This window comes from Neodiprion virginianus, chromosome 7 (assembly GCF_021901495.1).
Source record: "Neodiprion virginianus isolate iyNeoVirg1 chromosome 7, iyNeoVirg1.1, whole genome shotgun sequence".
NCBI classification, from domain to species: Eukaryota; Metazoa; Arthropoda; class Insecta; order Hymenoptera; family Diprionidae; genus Neodiprion; species Neodiprion virginianus.
The window spans coordinates 5,857,635-5,880,199 of NC_060883.1; the positions used below are offsets into that span (position 1 = coordinate 5,857,635).

Below are 22,565 nucleotides of genomic sequence, written 5' to 3' on the forward strand. Positions count from 1 at the left end.
CTGAAATTTCTCCGATTCGCTTATGTCTAAGAGAAAATGGCGGGAAAATTTTGAGATCTCATGCCCTCTCAATCAAGCAGGCATGCATTTAGTCACACAGCGTCGATATCACATGCAGTCAATCAATGTGTCCCTGTATTTAGAAGAGCTCCTCGGTTTTTCTGCGCTCCTGATACTCAGAGCATGCATGCCTTCAGTCATACAGCGTCGCCATCACATGCAGTCGATCAATCAATCAATGTGTCCCTGTTTTTAGAAGAGCTCCTCGGTTCTCCTGTGCTCCTGATACCAGGAGTCATTTTCGCTGAAATTTCTCCGATTCGCTTATGTCTAAGAGAAAATGGCGGGAAAATTTTGAGATCTCATGCCCTCTCAATCAAGCAGGCATGCATTTAGTCACACAGCGTCGATATCACATGCAGTCAATCAATGTGTCCCTGTATTTAGAAGAGCTCCTCGGTTTTTCTGCGCTCCTGATACTCGGAGCATGCATGCCTTCAGTCATACAGCGTCGCCATCACATGCAGTCGATCAATCAATCAATGTGTCCCTGTTTTTAGAAGAGCTCCTCGGTTCTCCTGTGCTCCTGATACCAGGAGTCATTTTCGCTGAAATTTCTCCGATTCGCTTAGGTCTAAGAGAAAATGGCGGGAAAATTTTGAGATCTCATGCCCTCTCAATCAAGCAGGCATGCCTTCAGTCACACAGCGTCGATATCACATGCAGTCAATCAATGTGTCCCTGTATTTAGAAGAGCTCCTCGGTTCTGCTGCGCTCCTGATACCAGAAGTAATTTTCGCTGAAATTTCTCCGATTTTCTTAAGTCTAGTAGGAAGGGGCGCGAGAATTGGCGATCACATGCTCTCTCAATCAAGCAGGCATGCTTTGAGATACACAGCATCGAAGTCGTAAGCAGTTTATTAATTAGACTGTTTTTGATGGACCACCTCCGCTGAGATGCGCTTTTGATAATACGACTACTCTGACCCTGAACTTCCACTGATCTACTTATTCCTTACTCGAAGTCAGAAGGTTTGCAGAATATAAAATACATTATGACCCCTTTTCAATCGTGTCCGCCCACTTTCAGAGGTTTTCGGAACTTGCTTCCCTAGATATATTTCAACCATATATCGATGTAATTGCACGAGAGAGTCTGTTCGCGCCCAGTCCAGAGTGGCTGCCACCAACGGATGAAAGTAGGCAGACGAACATCACACATACATACCAGATTCTCCAAGTGGCGGGTAAGAAAAATCACAATCTACTAAGTTACTGTTCCGTTTATTCATTTTACCTCAATTCTAGTACAAGTGTTTTGGTGTCAGTAGTTTATATCATAACAAGATATAAGTACTATAGAAATCAAGTGAAAGGCAAAGAAAATAAGAAAAATGAGAAGTGCAGTATACATTAGTCTCAGTAGAATATCAATAATGTTATGCAACAGTTATATTCGTAGTTTGTAAGAATAGTTTAAGTTTTATCCTGCAGACAGGTGTAATGTATTTCTGCAGGATACGAAGTATATGATATTATATATTCATTATTTCATGTCACCTGTATTAAAATCGAGTGATAAATAAATAAAAAATAATATACGTAAAAATAAATAAATTTTCCCGTATACTCTTCGTATTTTCTTCTGTGATGGATCCCACGCCAATTTGAACGCCTTTTTTGCAATCCTTGGTAATTTCCCTGCAGCTGGTTCTTTGCTCTCTTTGCTGTTTCTCTCGCGTTCCTTAAGGTCCAATTAGTCTAGAAAGAAGCATACAAATCATTTCTGAGATGACAGACATTTTCCTCAAAAAAGAAATTTGTTTGGATTTTTGGCTACAATTTTGACGATTTGAAATAATGCTGGAATTGATTCTTTTAAGGCTGACGCCGACTAGACCGCGGCGGACGGCGGCGGACGGCGGCGAAATTTTCGCTCATACAGTTATCCATATAGGTGTTCACACTAGACGGCGGCGGACCGCGGCAATTTTTCGCGAGTTCCAGGTTGGGAATATTTCGGCGGTGCGCCGCGCATCGCCGCGCATCGCCGTCGTCTAGTGTGAACACCCGACCGATGCCGAAATTCATCCCAAGTATAAAAATAGGGAAACCTGCGTTACTTTGATGTAAATGGTTATGGTTTACAAGGATTCTTTTCATTCTCTCCGCTGTTCTTGCGAAAAATAAATGTATTCATTTTTACATCTTAGATAAATCCTACGGATATTAAATAAATGTTACGCAAGTAATTACTTCATTTTTAAAGAAATTTAAGTAAATGTGAGTTTTAGAACAACAAGTTATGATCAACGGATTATTTTATGTAAAAAATTTATTTTTTTCTCATTGTTCGGGTATGATGCTGATTTCATGAAGACTGTTTTTTATTTTGCGTATTAATTTTTATGCATAAGAAATGAGAGAGTATATTTTGAGCTAAAATTTATTTCATTTTTACTATACATATATTATATGTATAATAGGGTGTTTCAAAATAAAAAAATTTACGATTTTCCAACGAGCCACACCCGAAATAGTTTAGGTAGAAACAAAAATTCTGGCGAAAGATGAGCATTGTCGGTTGATTTTTAATCCTTTTTTCCTTTTTATCGAATTTATGATGGACAATTGTTAGTAATTTTTTTTCGTGTTAAACACTTCTTCATCTGAGCTATCCATAATGAGTAATCAAGAAGTAGTGGCAAATATGCATGATTATTTATTGTGTGCCCATGACGACTGAGACAAATCGTGGTCATCAGATAATTGATAAATATCTCTTTTTCGTAGAAACAGTATCGGCGGGTGGTCACGCGACTATAGTGGGCGCATCTCACGGTAACTGCGCCGCGGTCCGCCGCGGTCCGCCGCGGTGCAGTGGGTGTCAGCCTTAACTTTTGAAATGTCCTACCATTTCCGAACACCTCCAACCATCCTATTTACCTATATTACTAGATTAGCTATTATATGAAAAGAGAAGAATTATTCACTTCGAAATGGGATTCTATTCGACGCGCGCTCGATGTATTCCATAACATTAGTATTCATAATTATTTCAACAACTTTTCATTTGCTCTCTCGATCTTGAATTTTCGTAGGCATATAACCAAAACGCTGTTCTAGCTAGTCGAGAGTGAAGTATCTACGTTGGGTAGAGAAGCAAAATTGTTTTTCGAAAAGTATTCGGATGGAAAAAAATTCAGAGTAACTGTAATACATCACGGATGCGCTAATTTTGAACGAGATGAAATGGATGCTTCGTATATGAGATAGTATTTAACGCTACGTAGTGATTTAAAGACCTAAAAAGGTGATAGGAGGAGAAAGAACGAAGCTTCTTAACACTTCGAGTGTATTTTAACACACATTTGAAAGATACGAGCAAAATTTTTCATCATCCAACTGTCGCAGAACGGCAGCGTTATCGGCTGACCCGTTAAGTAAAGGATATATCTTCAGTCAACGGCTGACCATCGAAGGGCCTGGCCGCTTGAGTCTGGAATCGGCAGGACAGATAAGGTGTGTATTTCTTGTATGAAATGTGAACACTAGAATCATTATACATCATATCATATCATCATACATCATACATCATACATCGTACATCATACATCATACATCATACATCATACATCATCATACCTAGTATTACAGTTCGAAACCAAAGTTTGAATTTTCGGATGTTCGGAAAGTGACGTCACCAATCTAAAATCGGCTAGCCGAATTCCTCAGTCTGGAAACAACCGCGCAGTAGAGCGGACGTATGAGAATCGCGCTCCGCAGATCTCGAGTACCGGGTTCTTTACCGCCTGGATCCTACGCGCCGGATCCGCTTCCTGTTGCAACTCGAGTTCCAGGACAAGCGCTCTGTAGTTCTGACTGTCCAGGTCCTGGATCTGATGACTTTTAACCTTCCGGACTAATTTTCAAGTTTACAAGTTTGATTATTGAAAACGTCATGTTTTGTACTATCGAACCAATATGTATGCTTCTAACATTTTAATCCGAAAAAAAACCGAACGACCAGGATCAACAAATTGCAATAGGTGAGTAGTTGGCATACTATACATAGGAATACATGACACTAACGTCGTTTAATTACAGCTAAAATTGCTGTGTATCGTGTTTCGAATCTGTTAGAACTGATTTTTTTTTATGTGTTCTTATACTGAAAATATTTGTTACTATTCATGGGATAACCGAGGTGGTTATCGGTGGTTGTTGGATATGGTTGGCGGTGGTTGGAGATGGTCGGAGGTGGACGAGGAGGAGAACCAGGAAGACGAGGAGAACAACGTGAACGAGGCGGACGAGGATTCTTGCTCGGTGAGTTTAACATGTTTATAATATTTAATGGCAATTGTAATTATATTGTATTTGAAATTTTTCAAACTTGTCACGTTTACAATAAATTATTTTGATTCATTTTTCGCGCAAGCACAAATTCAGTAGCTACAAATGCGCTGATAAAATTTATTATATTATTAATTAATTATACTTATCCTTATAAGATATTTTTGATGTGTTCTTATACTGAAAACATTTATTACTATTCAAGGTATAACTGAGGTGGTTGGCGGCGGTTGTTGGATGTGGTGGGCGGTGGTTGGAGGTGGTCAGAAGTGGACGAGGAGGAGAACCAGGAAGACGAGGAGAACAACGTGAACGAGGCGGACGAGGAGAACAACGTGAACGAGGCGGACGAGGATTTTTGCTCGGTGAGTTTAACATTCTCATAAAATTTAATGGCAATTGTGATATATTTCATCTAAAATTTCTTAAACTTGTCATGTTTACAGTGAATTATTTCGATTCATTTTTCGCGCTAGCACAGATTCAGTAGCTATAAATGCGCTGATAAAATTTATTGTATTAATTAATTATACTTATCCTTACACAATGTGTTTGATGTGTTCTTATACTCAAAATATTTATTTCTATTCAAGGTATAACCCGAGGTGGTTAGCAGTAGTCGTTGGAGGTGGTTGGCGGTGGTCGAGCTGGACAAGGAGGAGGACGAGGAAGACGAGGAGAACAAGGTGGACGAGGAGGACGAGGATTTGTGCTCGGTGAGTAAAACAGTTTTACAATATTCAATGGCAATTGTAATTATATTTTATCTAAAGTTTTGGAAACTTGTCACGTTTACAATAAATTATTTCAATTCATTTTTCGCGCAAGCACAAATTCAGCAGCTATAAATGCGCTGATAAAATTTATTATATTATTAATTAATTGATTACTTATGTTAATTATGTTTCAGTTCTGTGCCCCACCTAGTGATCCGCTAGTACATATCCTCCGACGTGACATCGCTCTGCTACGTATGAAGAAGAAAAGATTTATTAAGATGCAAATTGCTCCTCTCTTCTTGCCATTGTGCTTTTAGCCATTGTTGTGCTGTGTGTTTAAAATTTAGGACAGTATGTAATATAGAATAACAGGTACAGCTACGAATATAGCACTACAATAAATCTTATAGAAATGAGCTCTCATTGAGATTTCTCTGTATTTATAACTCGACGCGAGAAGGCAAAAATCAATGTAATGCCATCTGTAAGGTAATTGGACTCGTATTTGCACTACGAGAACTCGTTGGGCATTTTGCGGTGAAATTTGAAAAATTGTTGTACAAGAAATTAAATAACTATAAAAATGGATAAAAAATATTAACTCTAATAGTGAATGTAGCTAATACAGCTTTAACCGTATATTGATTATGTTAATGATCTATTGTGACAAGATCGGAATTAGATAAGCTCTCTAAATACTCTTTTCTAGACTATTAATTTATATCATGTATATGTAAATGTATATTTCTTCAGTTTATACAATCACTGCACTAGGATTACCCTTGCCATGTTTTATGGTGCGCTTGTGTAATTTGTATATTATTAACCTTACGTTTTACTCTATTTGCGACAAGTTGTGAGTGTTTCTAATTTCTTGGCAATTATTTATGTACATGTATGTGTATATATGTATATGTATACTTATGCAAGCGTATATACATATATACACATATATAAAACTAGATTTTTACAATAAACACAGAGGTTTTAGTATATTCACATACGGATTTCTGTGTATAGGTATACTTGAACTAAAATATCCTTATCTCTAATACGGAGTTCTTCGTAATTCGCATTTGTTCTTGTAACCCAATGTCCTACATACGATGGCAAAAATCGAGATCCAACTTAACTGAGTCTCAAAGCCCTGTTGACATAAAAGCAGCTATTTGATAGAAATTATAGTTTGTAGTTTACACAGCCCATTGCATGATATTTCATTTTAAATACATATGTTTCAATGTATTTAGGAATAATTTATCAAATATACAGAGGTCATGTGCAAATAATAAATGAATTGATTCGACCGCAGTTTGATGTATTCATTAGAGCTTTAACAATAAATTTAAGCTTTGTTACTTCTTTTATTTTATTATGGATAATCAAAAACATTTCCGACTATTCGTGCTGTGGAAGCATGGGGATTAAACCAAATGTAGCAAAAGATTAGAAACAGTGTATGTAGAGTACGGGTATTTTTATAATAATGCAAACACGTGCCGCTAGCTTAGTTTTGACATATCTAGAATACCACGCCTTGCGAATTAGCTTTCCAGACAGAGATGAATAAGCGATTTTAAGGACTGCATTCTCGTTGTTGAATACTCTATGCCTCATGGGAAAAGAAAATCTGTAACGACGAAATTGATGCACCGGATCATCGTCGACTTCAACTTTTGAAATGTCCTACCATTTCCGAACACCTCCAATCATCCTATTTACCTATATTACTAGATTAGCTATGATATGAAAAGAGAAGAATTATTCATTTCGAAATGGGATTCTATTCGACACGCGCTCGATGTATCCCATAACAGTAATATTCAAAATTATTCCAACAACTTTTCATTTGCTCTCTCGATCTTAAATTTTCATAGGCATAGAATCGAAACGCTGTTTTAGCTGGTCGCAAGTGAAGTATCTGCGTTGGGTGGAGGAGCGGAATTGTGATTCGAAAAGTATTCGGATGGAAAAAAATTCAGAGTACTAATTTTGAACGAGATGAAATGGATGCTTCGTATATGAGACAGTATTTAACGCTGCGTAGTGATTTAAAGACCTAAAAAGGTGATAGGGAGAGAAAGAACGAAGCTTCTTAACACTTCGAGTGTTTTTTAACACACATTTGAAAGATACGAGCAGAATTTTTCATCGCCAACTGTCGCAGAACGGCAGCGTTATTAGCCGACCCGTTCACTGAAGAATATATCTTCAGTCAACGGCTGACCATCGAAGGGCCTGGCCGCTTGAGTCTGGAATCGGCAGGACAGATAAGGTGTGTATTTCTTGTATGAAATGTGAACACTAGAATCATTATACATCATATCATATCATCATACATCATACATCGTACATCATACATCATACATCATCATACCTAGTATTACAGTTCGAAACCAAAGTTTGAATTTTCGGATGTTCGGAAAGTGACGTCACCAATCTAAAATCGGCTAGCCGAGTTCCTCAGTCTGGTAACAACCGCGCAGTAGAGCGGACGGTTGAGAGTCGCGCTCCGCAAACTTCGAGTACCGGGTTCTCAACCTCCCGGATCCCGCGCTTCGGGTCCGCTACGTATTTCCAGTACCGGGTTCTCAACCTCCCGGATCCCGCGCTTCGGGTCCGCTACGCGGTGAAACTCGACTTCCAGGATAAGCGCTCCGTGGTTCCTGGTTCACGTTTACAATAAATTATTTCAATTCGTTTTTCGCGCAAGCTGAAATTCAGTAGCTGTCAGTCCGCTAATAAAATTTCTCGACTTCCAGGATAAGCGCTCCGTGGTTCCTGGTTCACGTTTACAATAAATTATTTCAATTCGTTTTTCGCGCAAGCTGAAATTCAGTAGCTGTCAGTCCGCTAATAGAATTTCTCGACTTCCAGGATAAGCGCTCCGTGGTTCCTGGTTCACGTTTACAATAAATTATTTCAATTCGTTTTTCGCGCAAGCTGAAATTCAGTAGCTGTTAGTCCGCTAATAAAATTTCTCGACTTCCAGGATAAGCGCTCCGTAGTTCCTGGTTCACGTTTACAATAAATTATTTCAATTCGTTTTTCGCGCAAGCTGAAATTCAGTAGCTGTCAGTCCGCTAATAAAATTTCTCGACTTCCAGGATAAGCGCTCCGTGGTTCCTGGTTCACGTTTACAATAAATTATTTCAATTCGTTTTTCGCGCAAGCTGAAATTCAGTAGCTGTCAGTCCGCTAATAAAATTTCTCGACTTCCAGGATAAGCGCTCCGTGGTTCCTGGTTCACGTTTACAATAAATTATTTCAATTCGTTTTTCGCGCAAGCTGAAATTCAGTAGCTGTCAGTCCGCTAATAAAATTTCTCGACTTCCAGGATAAGCGCTCCGTGGTTCCTGGTTCACGTTTACAATAAATTATTTCAATTCGTTTTTCGCGCAAGCTGAAATTCAGTAGCTGTCGGTCCGCTAATAAAATTTCTCGACTTCCAGGATAAGCGCTCCGTGGTTCCTGACTCACGTTTACAATAAATTATTTCAATTCGTTTTTCGCGCAAGCTGAAATTCAGTAGCTGTCGGTCCGCTAATAAAATTTCTCGACTTCCAGGATAAGCGCTCCGTGGTTCCTGGTTCACGTTTACAATAAATTATTTCAATTCGTTTTTCGCGCAAGCTGAAATTCAGTAGCTGTCGGTCCGCTAATAAAATTTCTCGACTTCCAGGATAAGCGCTCCGTGGTTCCTGGTTCACGTTTACAATAAATTATTTCAATTCGTTTTTCGCGCAAGCTGAAATTCAGTAGCTGTCGGTGCGCTAATAAAATTTCTCGACTTCCAGGATAAGCGCTCCGTGGTTCCTGGTTCACGTTTGCAATAAATTATTTCAATTCGTTTTTCGCGCAAGCTGAAATTCAGTAGCTGTCGGTCCGCTAATAAAATTTCTCGACTTCCAGGATAAGCGCTCCGTGGTTCCTGGTTCACGTTTACAATAAATTATTTCAATTCGTTTTTCGCGCAAGCTGAAATTCAGTAGCTGTCGGTGCGCTAATAAAATTTCTCGACTTCCAGGATAAGCGCTCCGTGGTTCCTGGTTCACGTTTGCAATAAATTATTTCAATTCGTTTTTCGCGCACGCCCAAATTCAGTAGCTGTCGGTGCGCTAATAAAATTTCTCGACTTCCAGGATAAGCGCTCCGTGGTTCCTGGTTCACGTTTACAATAAATTATTTCAATTCGTTTTTCGCGCAAGCTGAAATTCAGTAGCTGTCGGTCCGCTAATAAAATTTCTCGACTTCCAGGATAAGCGCTCCGTGGTTCCTGGTTCACGTTTACAATAAATTATTTCAATTCGTTTTTCGCGCAAGCTGAAATTCAGTAGCTGTCAGTCCGCTGAAAAAATTTCTCGACTTCCAGGATAAGCGCTCCGTGGTTCCTGGTTCACGTTTACAATAAATTATTTCAATTCGTTTTTCGCGCAAGCTGAAATTCAGTAGCTGTCGGTCCGCTAATAAAATTTCTCGACTTCCAGGATAAGCGCTCCGTGGTTCCTGGTTCACGTTTACAATAAATTATTTCAATTCGTTTTTCGCGCAAGCTGAAATTCAGTAGCTGTCGGTCCGCTAATAAAATTTCTCGACTTCCAGGATAAGCGCTCCGTGGTTCCTGGTTCACGTTTACAATAAATTATTTCAATTCGTTTTTCGCGCAAGCTGAAATTCAGTAGCTGTCGGTGCGCTAATAAAATTTCTCGACTTCCAGGATAAGCGCTCCGTGGTTCCTGGTTCACGTTTACAATAAATTATTTCAATTCGTTTTTCGCGCACGCCCAAATTCAGTAGCTGTCAGTACGCTAATAAAATTTCTGTAACTTTACAATCTTCTCATAATCTTTCTGGTAGATAATATCGATAAAAAAATTATATCAAACCTTACACCTTATTTTTGATTTGTTCTCATGCTGAAAATATTTATTAGTATTCGTGGTATAACTCGAGGTGGTTGGCGGTGGTCGGAGGTGGACGGGGAGGAGGACGAGGAGGACGAGGATTTGTGCTGGGTGAGTAAAACACTTTTATAATATTTGATGGCAATTGTAATTATATTTCATCTGAAATATTACAAACTTGTCACGTTTACAATAAATTATTCCAATTCATTTTTCGTGCAAGCACATATTCAGTAGCTATGAATAATCTTATACAATTTATTATATTATTAATTAATTAATTAATATTCCTATAATATTTGATGGCAATTGTAATTATATTTCATCTGAAATATTACAAACTTGTCACGTTTACAATAAATTATTTCAATTCATTTTTCGTGCAAGCACATATTCAGTAGCTATGAATAATCTTATACAATTTATTATATTATTAATCAATTGATTAATTACATTAATCCTTACACAATATTTTTGATATGTTCCTATACTAAAAATATTCATTACTATTCCAGGTATTACCCCAGGTGGTCGGAGCCGGACGAGGAGGAGGACCAGGTGGACGAGGAGGAGGACGAGGTGGACGAGGAGCAGGCGGGGTGGGTCGTGGGAGAGGACCTCTCCTCTCCTCAGAGGAGGGGAGGGGGAGGGGCAGGGAAGGGCGGGGAGGGGGAAGGGACGGGAAGGGAAGGGAAGGGAAGGGACGGGAGGGGAGGGGAAGGGAAGGGAAGGGAAGGGGTGGGGCGAGGAGGGGGAGGGGGACGGGGACGGGGACGGGGAGAGGGAGGGAGGGACGGAGGGAGGGAGGGAGGGAGGGAGGGAGGAAGGGAGGGTGGGAGGGAGAGAGTGGAGGACTGATGTCGATGCAAGCCCGTTAGAGTTAATAGAGCAGTACCGCCCCCCTACACGCCCGCCCGCCCTCCCGCCCTCCTTCCCTCCCTCCCTCCCTCCCGCCCTCCCTCCCTCCCACCCTCCCGCCCTCGCGCCCTCCCACCCTCCCCCTCCCCCTCCCCCTCCCCCTCCCCCTCCCCCTCCCCGTCCCCCTCCACCTCCTCGCCCCACCCCTTCCCTTCCCTTCCCTTCCCTTCCCTTCCCGTCCCTTCCCCCTCCCCGCCCACCTCGCCCTTCCCTGCCCCTCCCCCTCCCCTCCTCTGAGGAGAGGAGAGGTCCTCTCCCACGACCCACCCCGCCTGCTCCTCGTCCACCTCGTCCTCCTCCTCGTCCACCTGGTCCTCCTCCTCGTCCGGCTCCGACCACCTGGGGTAATACCTGGAATAGTAATGAATATTTTTAGTATAGGAACATATCAAAAATATTGTGTAAGGATTAATGTAATTAATCAATTGATTAATAATGTAATAAATTGTATAAGATTATTCATAGCTACTGAATATGTGCTTGCACGAAAAATGAATTGAAATAATTTATTGTAAACGTGACAAGTTTGTAATATTTCAGATGAAATATAATTACAATTGCCATCAAATATTATAAGAATATTAATTAATTAATTAATAATATAATAAATTGTATAAGATTATTCATAGCTACTGAATATGTGCTTGCACGAAAAATGAATTGAAATAATTTATTGTAAACGTGACAAGTTTGTAATATTTCAGATGAAATATAATTACAATTGCCATCAAATATTATAAAAGTGTTTTACTCACCCAGCACAAATCCTCGTCCTCCTCGTCCTCCTCCCCGTCCACCTCCGACCACCGCCAACCACCTCGAGTTATACCACGAATACTAATAAATATTTTCAGCATGAGAACAAATCAAAAATAATGTGTAAGGTTTGATATAATTTTTTTATCGATATTATCTACCAGAAAGATTATGAGAAGATTGTAAAGTTACAGAAATTTTATTAGCGTACTGACAGCTACTGAATTTGGGCGTGCGCGAAAAACGAATTGAAATAATTTATTGTAAACGTGAACCAGGAACCACGGAGCGCTTATCCTGGAAGTCGAGAAATTTTATTAGCGGACCGACAGCTACTGAATTTGGGCGTGCGCGAAAAACGAATTGAAATAATTTATTGTAAACATGAACCAGGAACCACGGAGCGCTTATCCTGGAAGTCGAGAAATTTTATTAGCGGACCGACAGCTACTGAATTTCAGCTTGCGCGAAAAACGAATTGAAATAATTTATTGTAAACGTGAACCAGGAACCACGGAGCGCTTATCCTGGAAGTCGAGAAATTTTATTAGCGGACCGACAGCTACTGAATTTCAGCTTGCGCGAAAAACGAATTCAAATAATTTATTGTAAACGTGAACCAGGAACCACGGAGCGCTTATCCTGGAAGTCGAGAAATTTTATTAGCGGACCGACAGCTACTGAATTTCAGCTTGCGCGAAAAACGAATTGAAATAATTTATTGTAAACGTGAACCAGGAACCACGGAGCGCTTATCCTGGAAGTCGAGAAATTTTATTAGCGGACCGACAGCTACTGAATTTCAGCTTGCGCGAAAAACGAATTGAAATAATTTATTGTAAACGTGAACCAGGAACCACGGAGCGCTTATCCTGGAAGTCGAGAAATTTTATTAGCGGACCGACAGCTACTGAATTTCAGCTTGCGCGAAAAACGAATTGAAATAATTTATTGTAAACGTGAACCAGGAACCACGGAGCGCTTATCCTGGAAGTCGAGAAATTTTATTAGCGCACCGACAGCTACTGAATTTGGGCGTGCGCGAAAAACGAATTGAAATAATTTATTGCAAACATGAACCAGGAACCACGGAGCGCTTATCCTGGAAGTCGAGAAATTTTATTAGCGCACCGACAGCTACTGAATTTCAGCTTGCGCGAAAAACGAATTGAAATAATTTATTGTAAACGTGAACCAGGAACCACGGAGCGCTTATCCTGGAAGTCGAGAAATTTTATTAGCGGACCGACAGCTACTGAATTTCAGCTTGCGCGAAAAACGAATTGAAATAATTTATTGTAAACGTGAACCAGGAACCACGGAGCGCTTATCCTGGAAGTCGAGAAATTTTATTAGCGGACCGACAGCTACTGAATTTCAGCTTGCGCGAAAAACGAATTGAAATAATTTATTGTAAACGTGAACCAGGAACCACGGAGCGCTTATCCTGGAAGTCGAGAAATTTTATTAGCGGACCGACAGCTACTGAATTTCAGCTTGCGCGAAAAACGAATTGAAATAATTTATTGTAAACGTGAGTCAGGAACCACGGAGCGCTTATCCTGGAAGTCGAGAAATTTTATTAGCGGACCGACAGCTACTGAATTTCAGCTTGCGCGAAAAACGAATTGAAATAATTTATTGTAAACGTGAACCAGGAACCACGGAGCGCTTATCCTGGAAGTCGAGAAATTTTATTAGCGGACCGACAGCTACTGAATTTCAGCTTGCGCGAAAAACGAATTGAAATAATTTATTGTAAACGTGAACCAGGAACCACGGAGCGCTTATCCTGGAAGTCGAGAAATTTTATTAGCGGACTGACAGCTACTGAATTTTAGCTTGCGCGAAAAACGAATTGAAATAATTTATTGTAAACGTGAACCAGGAACCACGGAGCGCTTATCCTGGAAGTCGAGAAATTTTATTAGCGGACTGACAGCTACTGAATTTCAGCTTGCGCGAAAAACGAATTGAAATAATTTATTGTAAACGTGAACCAGGAACCACGGAGCGCTTATCCTGGAAGTCGAGAAATTTTATTAGCGGACTGACAGCTACTGAATTTCAGCTTGCGCGAAAAACGAATTGAAATAATTTATTGTAAACGTGAACCAGGAACCACGGAGCGCTTATCCTGGAAGTCGAGAAATTTTATTAGCGGACTGACAGCTACTGAATTTCAGCTTGCGCGAAAAACGAATTGAAATAATTTATTGTAAACGTGAACCAGGAACCACGGAGCGCTTATCCTGGAAGTCGAGAAATTTTATTAGCGGACTGACAGCTACTGAATTTCAGCTTGCGCGAAAAACGAGTTGAAATAATTTATTGTAAACGTGAACCAGGAACCACGGAGCGCTTATCCTGGAAGTCGAGAAATTTTATTAGCGGACTGACAGCTACTGAATTTCAGCTTGCGCGAAAAACGAATTGAAATAATTTATTGTAAACGTGAACCAGGAACCACGGAGCGCTTATCCTGGAAGTCGAGAAATTTTATTAGCGGACTGACAGCTACTGAATTTCAGTTTGCGCGAAAAACGAATTGAAATAATTTATTGTAAACGTGAACCAGGAACCACGGAGCGCTTATCCTGGAAGTCGAGTTTTACCGCGTAGCGGACCCGAAGCGCGGGATCCGGGAGGTTGAGAACCCGGTACTGGAAATACGTAGCGGACCCGAAGCGCGGGATCCGGGAGGTTGAGAACCCGGTACTCGAAGTTTGCGGAGCGCGACTCTCAACCGTCCGCTCTACTGCGCGGTTGTTACCAGACTGAGGAACTCGGCTAGCCGATTTTAGATTGGTGACGTCACTTTCCGAACATCCGAAAATTCAAACTTTGGTTTCGAACTGTAATACTAGGTATGATGATGTATGATGTATGATGTACGATGTATGATGTATGATGATATGATATGATGTATAATGATTCTAGTGTTCACATTTCATACAAGAAATACACACCTTATCTGTCCTGCCGATTCCAGACTCAAGCGGCCAGGCCCTTCGATGGTCAGCCGTTGACTGAAGATATATTCTTCAGTGAACGGGTCGGCTAATAACGCTGCCGTTCTGCGACAGTTGGCGATGAAAAATTCTGCTCGTATCTTTCAAATGTGTGTTAAAAAACACTCGAAGTGTTAAGAAGCTTCGTTCTTTCTCTCCCTATCACCTTCTTAGGTCTTTAAATCACTACGCAGCGTTAAATACTGTCTCATATACGAAGCATCCATTTCATCTCGTTCAAAATTAGTACTCTGAATTTTTTTCCATCCGAATACTTTTCGAATCACAATTCCGCTCCTCCACCCAACGCAGATACTTCACTTGCGACCAGCTAAAACAGCGTTTCGATTCTATGCCTATGAAAATTTAAGATCGAGAGAGCAAATGAAAAGTTGTTGGAATAATTTTGAATATTACTGTTATGGGATACATCGAGCGCGTGTCGAATAGAATCCCATTTCGAAATGAATAATTCTTCTCTTTTCATATCATAGCTAATCTAGTAATATAGGTAAATAGGATGATTGGAGGTGTTCGGAAATGGTAGGACATTTCAAAAGTTGAAGTCGACGATGATCCGGTGCATCAATTTCGTCGTTACAGATTTTCTTTTCCCATGAGGCATAGAGTATTCAACAACGAGAATGCAGTCCTTAAAATCGCTTATTCATCTCTGTCTGGAAAGCTAATTCGCAAGGCGTGGTATTCTAGATATGTCAAAACTAAGCTAGCGGCACGTGTTTGCATTATTATAAAAATACCCGTACTCTACATACACTGTTTCTAATCTTTTGCTACATTTGGTTTAATCCCCATGCTTCCACAGCACGAATAGTCGGAAATGTTTTTGATTATCCATAATAAAATAAAAGAAGTAACAAAGCTTAAATTTATTGTTAAAGCTCTAATGAATACATCAAACTGCGGTCGAATCAATTCATTTATTATTTGCACATGACCTCTGTATATTTGATAAATTATTCCTAAATACATTGAAACATATGTATTTAAAATGAAATATCATGCAATGGGCTGTGTAAACTACAAACTATAATTTCTATCAAATAGCTGCTTTTATGTCAACAGGGCTTTGAGACTCAGTTAAGTTGGATCTCGATTTTTGCCATCGTATGTAGGACATTGGGTTACAAGAACAAATGCGAATTACGAAGAACTCCGTATTAGAGATAAGGATATTTTAGTTCAAGTATACCTATACACAGAAATCCGTATGTGAATATACTAAAACCTCTGTGTTTATTGTAAAAATCTAGTTTTATATATGTGTATATATGTATATACGCTTGCATAAGTATACATATACATATATACACATACATGTACATAAATAATTGCCAAGAAATTAGAAACACTCACAACTTGTCGCAAATAGAGTAAAACGTAAGGTTAATAATATACAAATTACACAAGCGCACCATAAAACATGGCAAGGGTAATCCTAGTGCAGTGATTGTATAAACTGAAGAAATATACATTTACATATACATGATATAAATTAATAGTCTAGAAAAGAGTATTTAGAGAGCTTATCTAATTCCGATCTTGTCACAATAGATCATTAACATAATCAATATACGGTTAAAGCTGTATTAGCTACATTCACTATTAGAGTTAATATTTTTTATCCATTTTTATAGTTATTTAATTTCTTGTACAACAATTTTTCAAATTTCACCGCAAAATGCCCAACGAGTTCTCGTAGTGCAAATACGAGTCCAATTACCTTACAGATGGCATTACATTGATTTTTGCCTTCTCGCGTCGAGTTATAAATACAGAGAAATCTCAATGAGAGCTCATTTCTATAAGATTTATTGTAGTGCTATATTCGTAGCTGTACCTGTTATTCTATATTACATACTGTCCTAAATTTTAAACACACAGCACAACAATGGCTAAAAGCACAATGGCAAGAAGAGAGGAGCAATTTGCATCTTAATAAATCTTTTCTTCTTCATACGTAGCAGAGCGATGTCACGTCGGAGGATATGTACTAGCGGATCACTAGGTGGGGCACAGAACTGAAACATAATTAACATAAGTAATCAATTAATTAATAATATAATAAATTTTATCAGCGCATTTATAGCTGCTGAATTTGTGCTTGCGCGAAAAATGAATTGAAATAATTTATTGTAAACGTGACAAGTTTCCAAAACTTTAGATAAAATATAATTACAATTGCCATTGAATATTGTAAAACTGTTTTACTCACCGAGCACAAATCCTCGTCCTCCTCGTCCACCTTGTTCTCCTCGTCTTCCTCGTCCTCCTCCTTGTCCAGCTCGACCACCGCCAACCACCTCCAACGACTACTGCTAACCACCTCGGGTTATACCTTGAATAGAAATAAATATTTTGAGTATAAGAACACATCAAACACATTGTGTAAGGATAAGTATAATTAATTAATACAATAAATTTTATCAGCGCATTTATAGCTACTGAATCTGTGCTAGCGCGAAAAATGAATCGAAATAATTCACTGTAAACATGACAAGTTTAAGAAATTTTAGATGAAATATATCACAATTGCCATTAAATTTTATGAGAATGTTAAACTCACCGAGCAAAAATCCTCGTCCGCCTCGTTCACGTTGTTCTCCTCGTCCGCCTCGTTCACGTTGTTCTCCTCGTCTTCCTGGTTCTCCTCCTCGTCCACTTCTGACCACCTCCAACCACCGCCCACCACATCCAACAACCGCCGCCAACCACCTCAGTTATACCTTGAATAGTAATAAATGTTTTCAGTATAAGAACACATCAAAAATATCTTATAAGGATAAGTATAATTAATTAATAATATAATAAATTTTATCAGCGCATTTGTAGCTACTGAATTTGTGCTTGCGCGAAAAATGAATCAAAATAATTTATTGTAAACGTGACAAGTTTGAAAAATTTCAAATACAATATAATTACAATTGCCATTAAATATTATAAACATGTTAAACTCACCGAGCAAGAATCCTCGTCCGCCTCGTTCACGTTGTTCTCCTCGTCTTCCTGGTTCTCCTCCTCGTCCACCTCCGACCATCTCCAACCACCGCCAACCATATCCAACAACCACCGATAACCACCTCGGTTATCCCATGAATAGTAACAAATATTTTCAGTATAAGAACACATAAAAAAAAATCAATTCTAACAGATTCGAAACACGATACACAGCAATTTTAGCTGTAATTAAACGACGTTAGTGTCATGTATTCCTATGTATAGTATGCCAACTACTCACCTATTGCAATTTGTTGATCCTGGTCGTTCGGTTTTTTTTCGGATTAAAATGTTAGAAGCATACATATTGGTTCGATAGTACAAAACATGACGTTTTCAATAATCAAACTTGTAAACTTGAAAATTAGTCCGGAAGGTTAAAAGTCATCAGATCCAGGACCTGGACAGTCAGAACTACAGAGCGCTTGTCCTGGAACTCGAGTTGCAACAGGAAGCGGATCCGGCGCGTAGGATCCAGGCGGTAAAGAACCCGGTACTCGAGATCTGCGGAGCGCGATTCTCATACGTCCGCTCTACTGCGCGGTTGTTTCCAGACTGAGGAATTCGGCTAGCCGATTTTAGATTGGTGACGTCACTTTCCGAACATCCGAAAATTCAAACTTTGGTTTCGAACTGTAATACTAGGTATGATGATGTATGATGTATGATGTATGATGTATGATGTACGATGTATGATGTATGATGTATGATGATATGATATGATGTATAATGATTCTAGTGTTCACATTTCATACAAGAAATACACACCTTATCTGTCCTGCCGATTCCAGACTCAAGCGGCCAGGCCCTTCGATGGTCAGCCGTTGACTGAAGATATATCCTTTACTTAACGGGTCAGCCGATAACGCTGCCGTTCTGCGACAGTTGGATGATGAAAAATTTTGCTCGTATCTTTCAAATGTGTGTTAAAATACACTCGAAGTGTTAAGAAGCTTCGTTCTTTCTCCTCCTATCACCTTTTTAGGTCTTTAAATCACTACGCAGCGTTAAATACTATCTCATATACGAAGCATCCATTTCATCTCGTTCAAAATTAGCGCATCCGTGATGTATTACAGTTACTCTGAATTTTTTTCCATCCGAATACTTTTCGAAAAACAATTTTGCTTCTCTACCCAACGTAGATACTTCACTCTCGACTAGCTAGAACAGCGTTTTGGTTATATGCCTACGAAAATTCAAGATCGAGAGAGCAAATGAAAAGTTGTTGAAATAATTATGAATACTAATGTTATGGAATACATCGAGCGCGCGTCGAATAGAATCCCATTTCGAAGTGAATAATTCTTCTCTTTTCATATAATAGCTAATCTAGTAATATAGGTAAATAGGATGGTTGGAGGTGTTCGGAAATGGTAGGACATTTCAAAAGTTAAGGCTGACACCCACTGCACCGCGGCGGACCGCGGCGGACCGCGGCGCAGTTACCGTGAGATGCGCCCACTATAGCCGCGTGACCACCCGCCGATACTGTTTCTACGAAAAAGAGATATTTATCAATTATCTGATGACCACGATTTGTCTCAGTCGTCATGGGCACACAATAAATAATCATGCATATTTGCCACTACTTCTTGATTACTCATTATGGATAGCTCAGATGAAGAAGTGTTTAACACGAAAAAAAATTACTAACAATTGTCCATCATAAATTCGATAAAAAGGAAAAAAGGATTAAAAATCAACCGACAATGCTCATCTTTCGCCAGAATTTTTGTTTCTACCTAAACTATTTCGGGTGTGGCTCGTTGGAAAATCGTAAATTTTTTTATTTTGAAACACCCTATTATACATATAATATATGTATAGTAAAAATGAAATAAATTTTAGCTCAAAATATACTCTCTCATTTCTTATGCATAAAAATTAATACGCAAAATAAAAAACAGTCTTCATGAAATCAGCATCATACCCGAACAATGAGAAAAAAATAAATTTTTTACATAAAATAATCCGTTGATCATAACTTGTTGTTCTAAAACTCACATTTACTTAAATTTCTTTAAAAATGAAGTAATTACTTGCGTAACATTTATTTAATATCCGTAGGATTTATCTAAGATGTAAAAATGAATACATTTATTTTTCGCAAGAACAGCGGAGAGAATGGAAAGAATTCTTGTAAACCATAACCATTTACATCAAAGTAACGCAGGTTTCCCTATTTTTATACTTGGGATGAATTTCGGCATCGGTCGGGTGTTCACACTAGACGACGGCGATGCGCGGCGATGCGCGGCGCACCGCCGAAATATTCCCAACCTGGAACTCGCGAAAAATTGCCGCGGTCCGCCGCGGTCCGCCGCGGTCCGCCGCCGTCTAGTGTGAACACCTATATGGATAACTGTATGAGCGAAAATTTCGCCGCCGTCCGCCGCCGTCCGCCGCGGTCTAGTCGGCGTCAGCCTTCATACTCTATATCGACGTTATTCTGCGACACGAATCGATTGCGTACAGCTCGGATACGCCGCGAAGAACGGATCAACAGTTACCGCGGAAAAACGAAAGATTTCCTCACCACAATCCAAAGTTATAAAAATTTTGTATTCTACAACATGTATAAGCTCGTGCGAAAAAATTACTCACCATTTATGCATCAAGAAAAAAACAGGAATTCCGCAGGATGAAGTACTTCCGAGAGTTTCTCACTACGTGTGTGTAAAATGTCCAAAGCACAACCGGGCCACAGAAGTAGGCACCTGTGGATTAGGAAAAGCTTTAGACCCTATAGTTAGTGACAAGTCTCAAGCAAGCAGAGATCCATTAAGATACAGAGCGTCGACATTGCATGCAATCGATTAAACAATCCCTGTTTTTGAGCTACCTCGTCGGGTCGAATATTATTTCAATACCACTAGAAGTCTCACGCTGAAAATTTCCCGATTAGCCCCATTCTAACAAAGTAGAATACACACGGGAAAGCGTTTGCGTGCCCTTTCAAACTCCCACCCTCACTGCTTGCAAGCACGTTCATACATTGATCTACGCTGCCGACTCCCGCATGAATTACGAATAGTATTTTGTGGCAGATTATTTCAACAACATTTGGCAATAGAAAACGATCGCCAATTATCACACACAGTCCCAAATCATAATTCGAAAGTTTCGAATATAAACCGCAAATGTCTTGTCGCGCATCCATAGAAGTTCACCTTCCGATGCCTGTTAGGGTTTCAGTATGCCCAGGGTCCTATTTTAATAAAAGAGACTTCTGCAAATCGATTTTGAGGTTGAGATAGTAGCGTCCGTAGAATGTCTAAAATACCAAAGCTAAGTCGTCCTTGATTTTGTCAGAATTATGAAACAGTTTGCAAAGTATTATAACAAATTGCGTCAAGGATTAAATGGAGGTGATTTTCCTAGAGAACAGTATTGCTACTAGTTCGAGCATGAGGGTTACACCACGGATAAGATCATTTTCCACTATAAAATCTTCCGAATAAATTTTCTTTCTATTTGTTTCTGTTATCTGTACGGGTACAAATATTTATAAACAGACAGTGACATTTGTTTGTGAAATAAAATACCGCTGTGATTTAATTCCTACGTTCATGTGGAGGGATTAATTTATGGGAAGCAATATTTCACTTTATAGTCAAGTGTGTACTCACTTGCGACAGATTCACCAGGCGCATGAATCGGTGCTAGCCAGTCATTCCAGATCCAATATACGGCTACGGAATTCTCGTGTCTAAACTCATCGACCATGCTATCCACGTCTTCAATCCTATTGGAAGCTTGAAATTGGTGGATATAGCGTCCCCTAGAAGGGAAGTCGCAAACAAATTCATTGGTATTTTTGGGTCTTTTACTTGGACGGCGCGGCACGTTGCAATGAATTAAATAAACATAAAACCAACTTTCACCAAGAAAATAAACTACAGTACAAAAATTTAAACTCAAGTGGAAAGCCTACAGTTTAAACATTTGTTCACGTGAAAACATTCCATCAAAAACAAGAGTAAGACATATGAATTTGAAAAAGTATTCTCTAGAAAGCCGATATATTCACTGTCACTTCGTCTGAAAAATGTCGCGGCTCTTTTAGGAGAATATTATTCTTCTAATCTGATTTTATAAATTCGTTTCGTCATTAGTATTAAGTCCTTTAGTTGAGATATACTGATCAGCTCAAGTAGCCCCGTCTGGAGATGGATCACGTGACTTTTATTGTTCGTAATCTCACAGTTCCGCTAGTCATCCAGTAATGTAAGTAATCTCTCAACCAATAAGCGATCTGAAAGACGTATAGACAGTGTGATTATTTGTTATAAAATTAAATGAGAAATTGGAAATCTCTACGATTCACCACTTAGTGTAACTGTACGAATAATCTGCATGCATTATTCGGCATAGCCGTGCAGCTTCGTGACCAAACCTTGGAACAAAAACTTGAAAAATAGAAGTTTATCTAGGAGGATTTAAATTCCGCCCAGTTACACAATATTGGAACGCATAAATCCCGAGCGTAATTCAGGTCTCTGCGGCAGTGTTGGTATCCACCCTTACTCAACCTTGCCTTGCGTAACATATAATCTAACTTTACCTTACTTCCCCGTACTTTGCCTAACCGAACTCAGTATAGTATATCTATATACAGATACACGTGTGTATATATCTACCTTCGTCGTGTCGCGCCAAACCTCTCTGTAAAGCGGCTGGTTAAGGTATAAGGCAAAGGAATACGCCCACTCGTATATTTCACTTTGTGTAATATCTTTAACATTCCTCTGACTTGATGGAGCGACGTCTAGTAACCTGTTTCCTGGATTCGTTCCTTTCAGGTGATTGTATTATCGTCTTGAAGAAAATATCGTCGCACTTCCAATTCCCAGCGTACGAGCTGCAGGCGTCAGAAATTG

The 22,565-nt window shown here is 39.5% G+C and overlaps 1 long non-coding RNA gene across 1 annotated transcript; it reads right to left on the reverse strand.

Annotated features, from left to right (window-relative positions):
* Nucleotides 1-1,577: 1,577 nt before the first annotated feature.
* On the reverse strand, nucleotides 1,578-21,459 carry LOC124308782 (uncharacterized). Its single transcript, XR_006909086.1, has 3 exons — nucleotides 21,315-21,459; nucleotides 20,290-20,402; nucleotides 1,578-1,761 (listed from the first exon to the last, which is right to left on the reverse strand). It is a non-coding gene; the product is annotated as an uncharacterized LOC124308782 (long non-coding RNA).
* Between the last annotated feature and the right edge of the window lie 1,106 nt (nucleotides 21,460-22,565).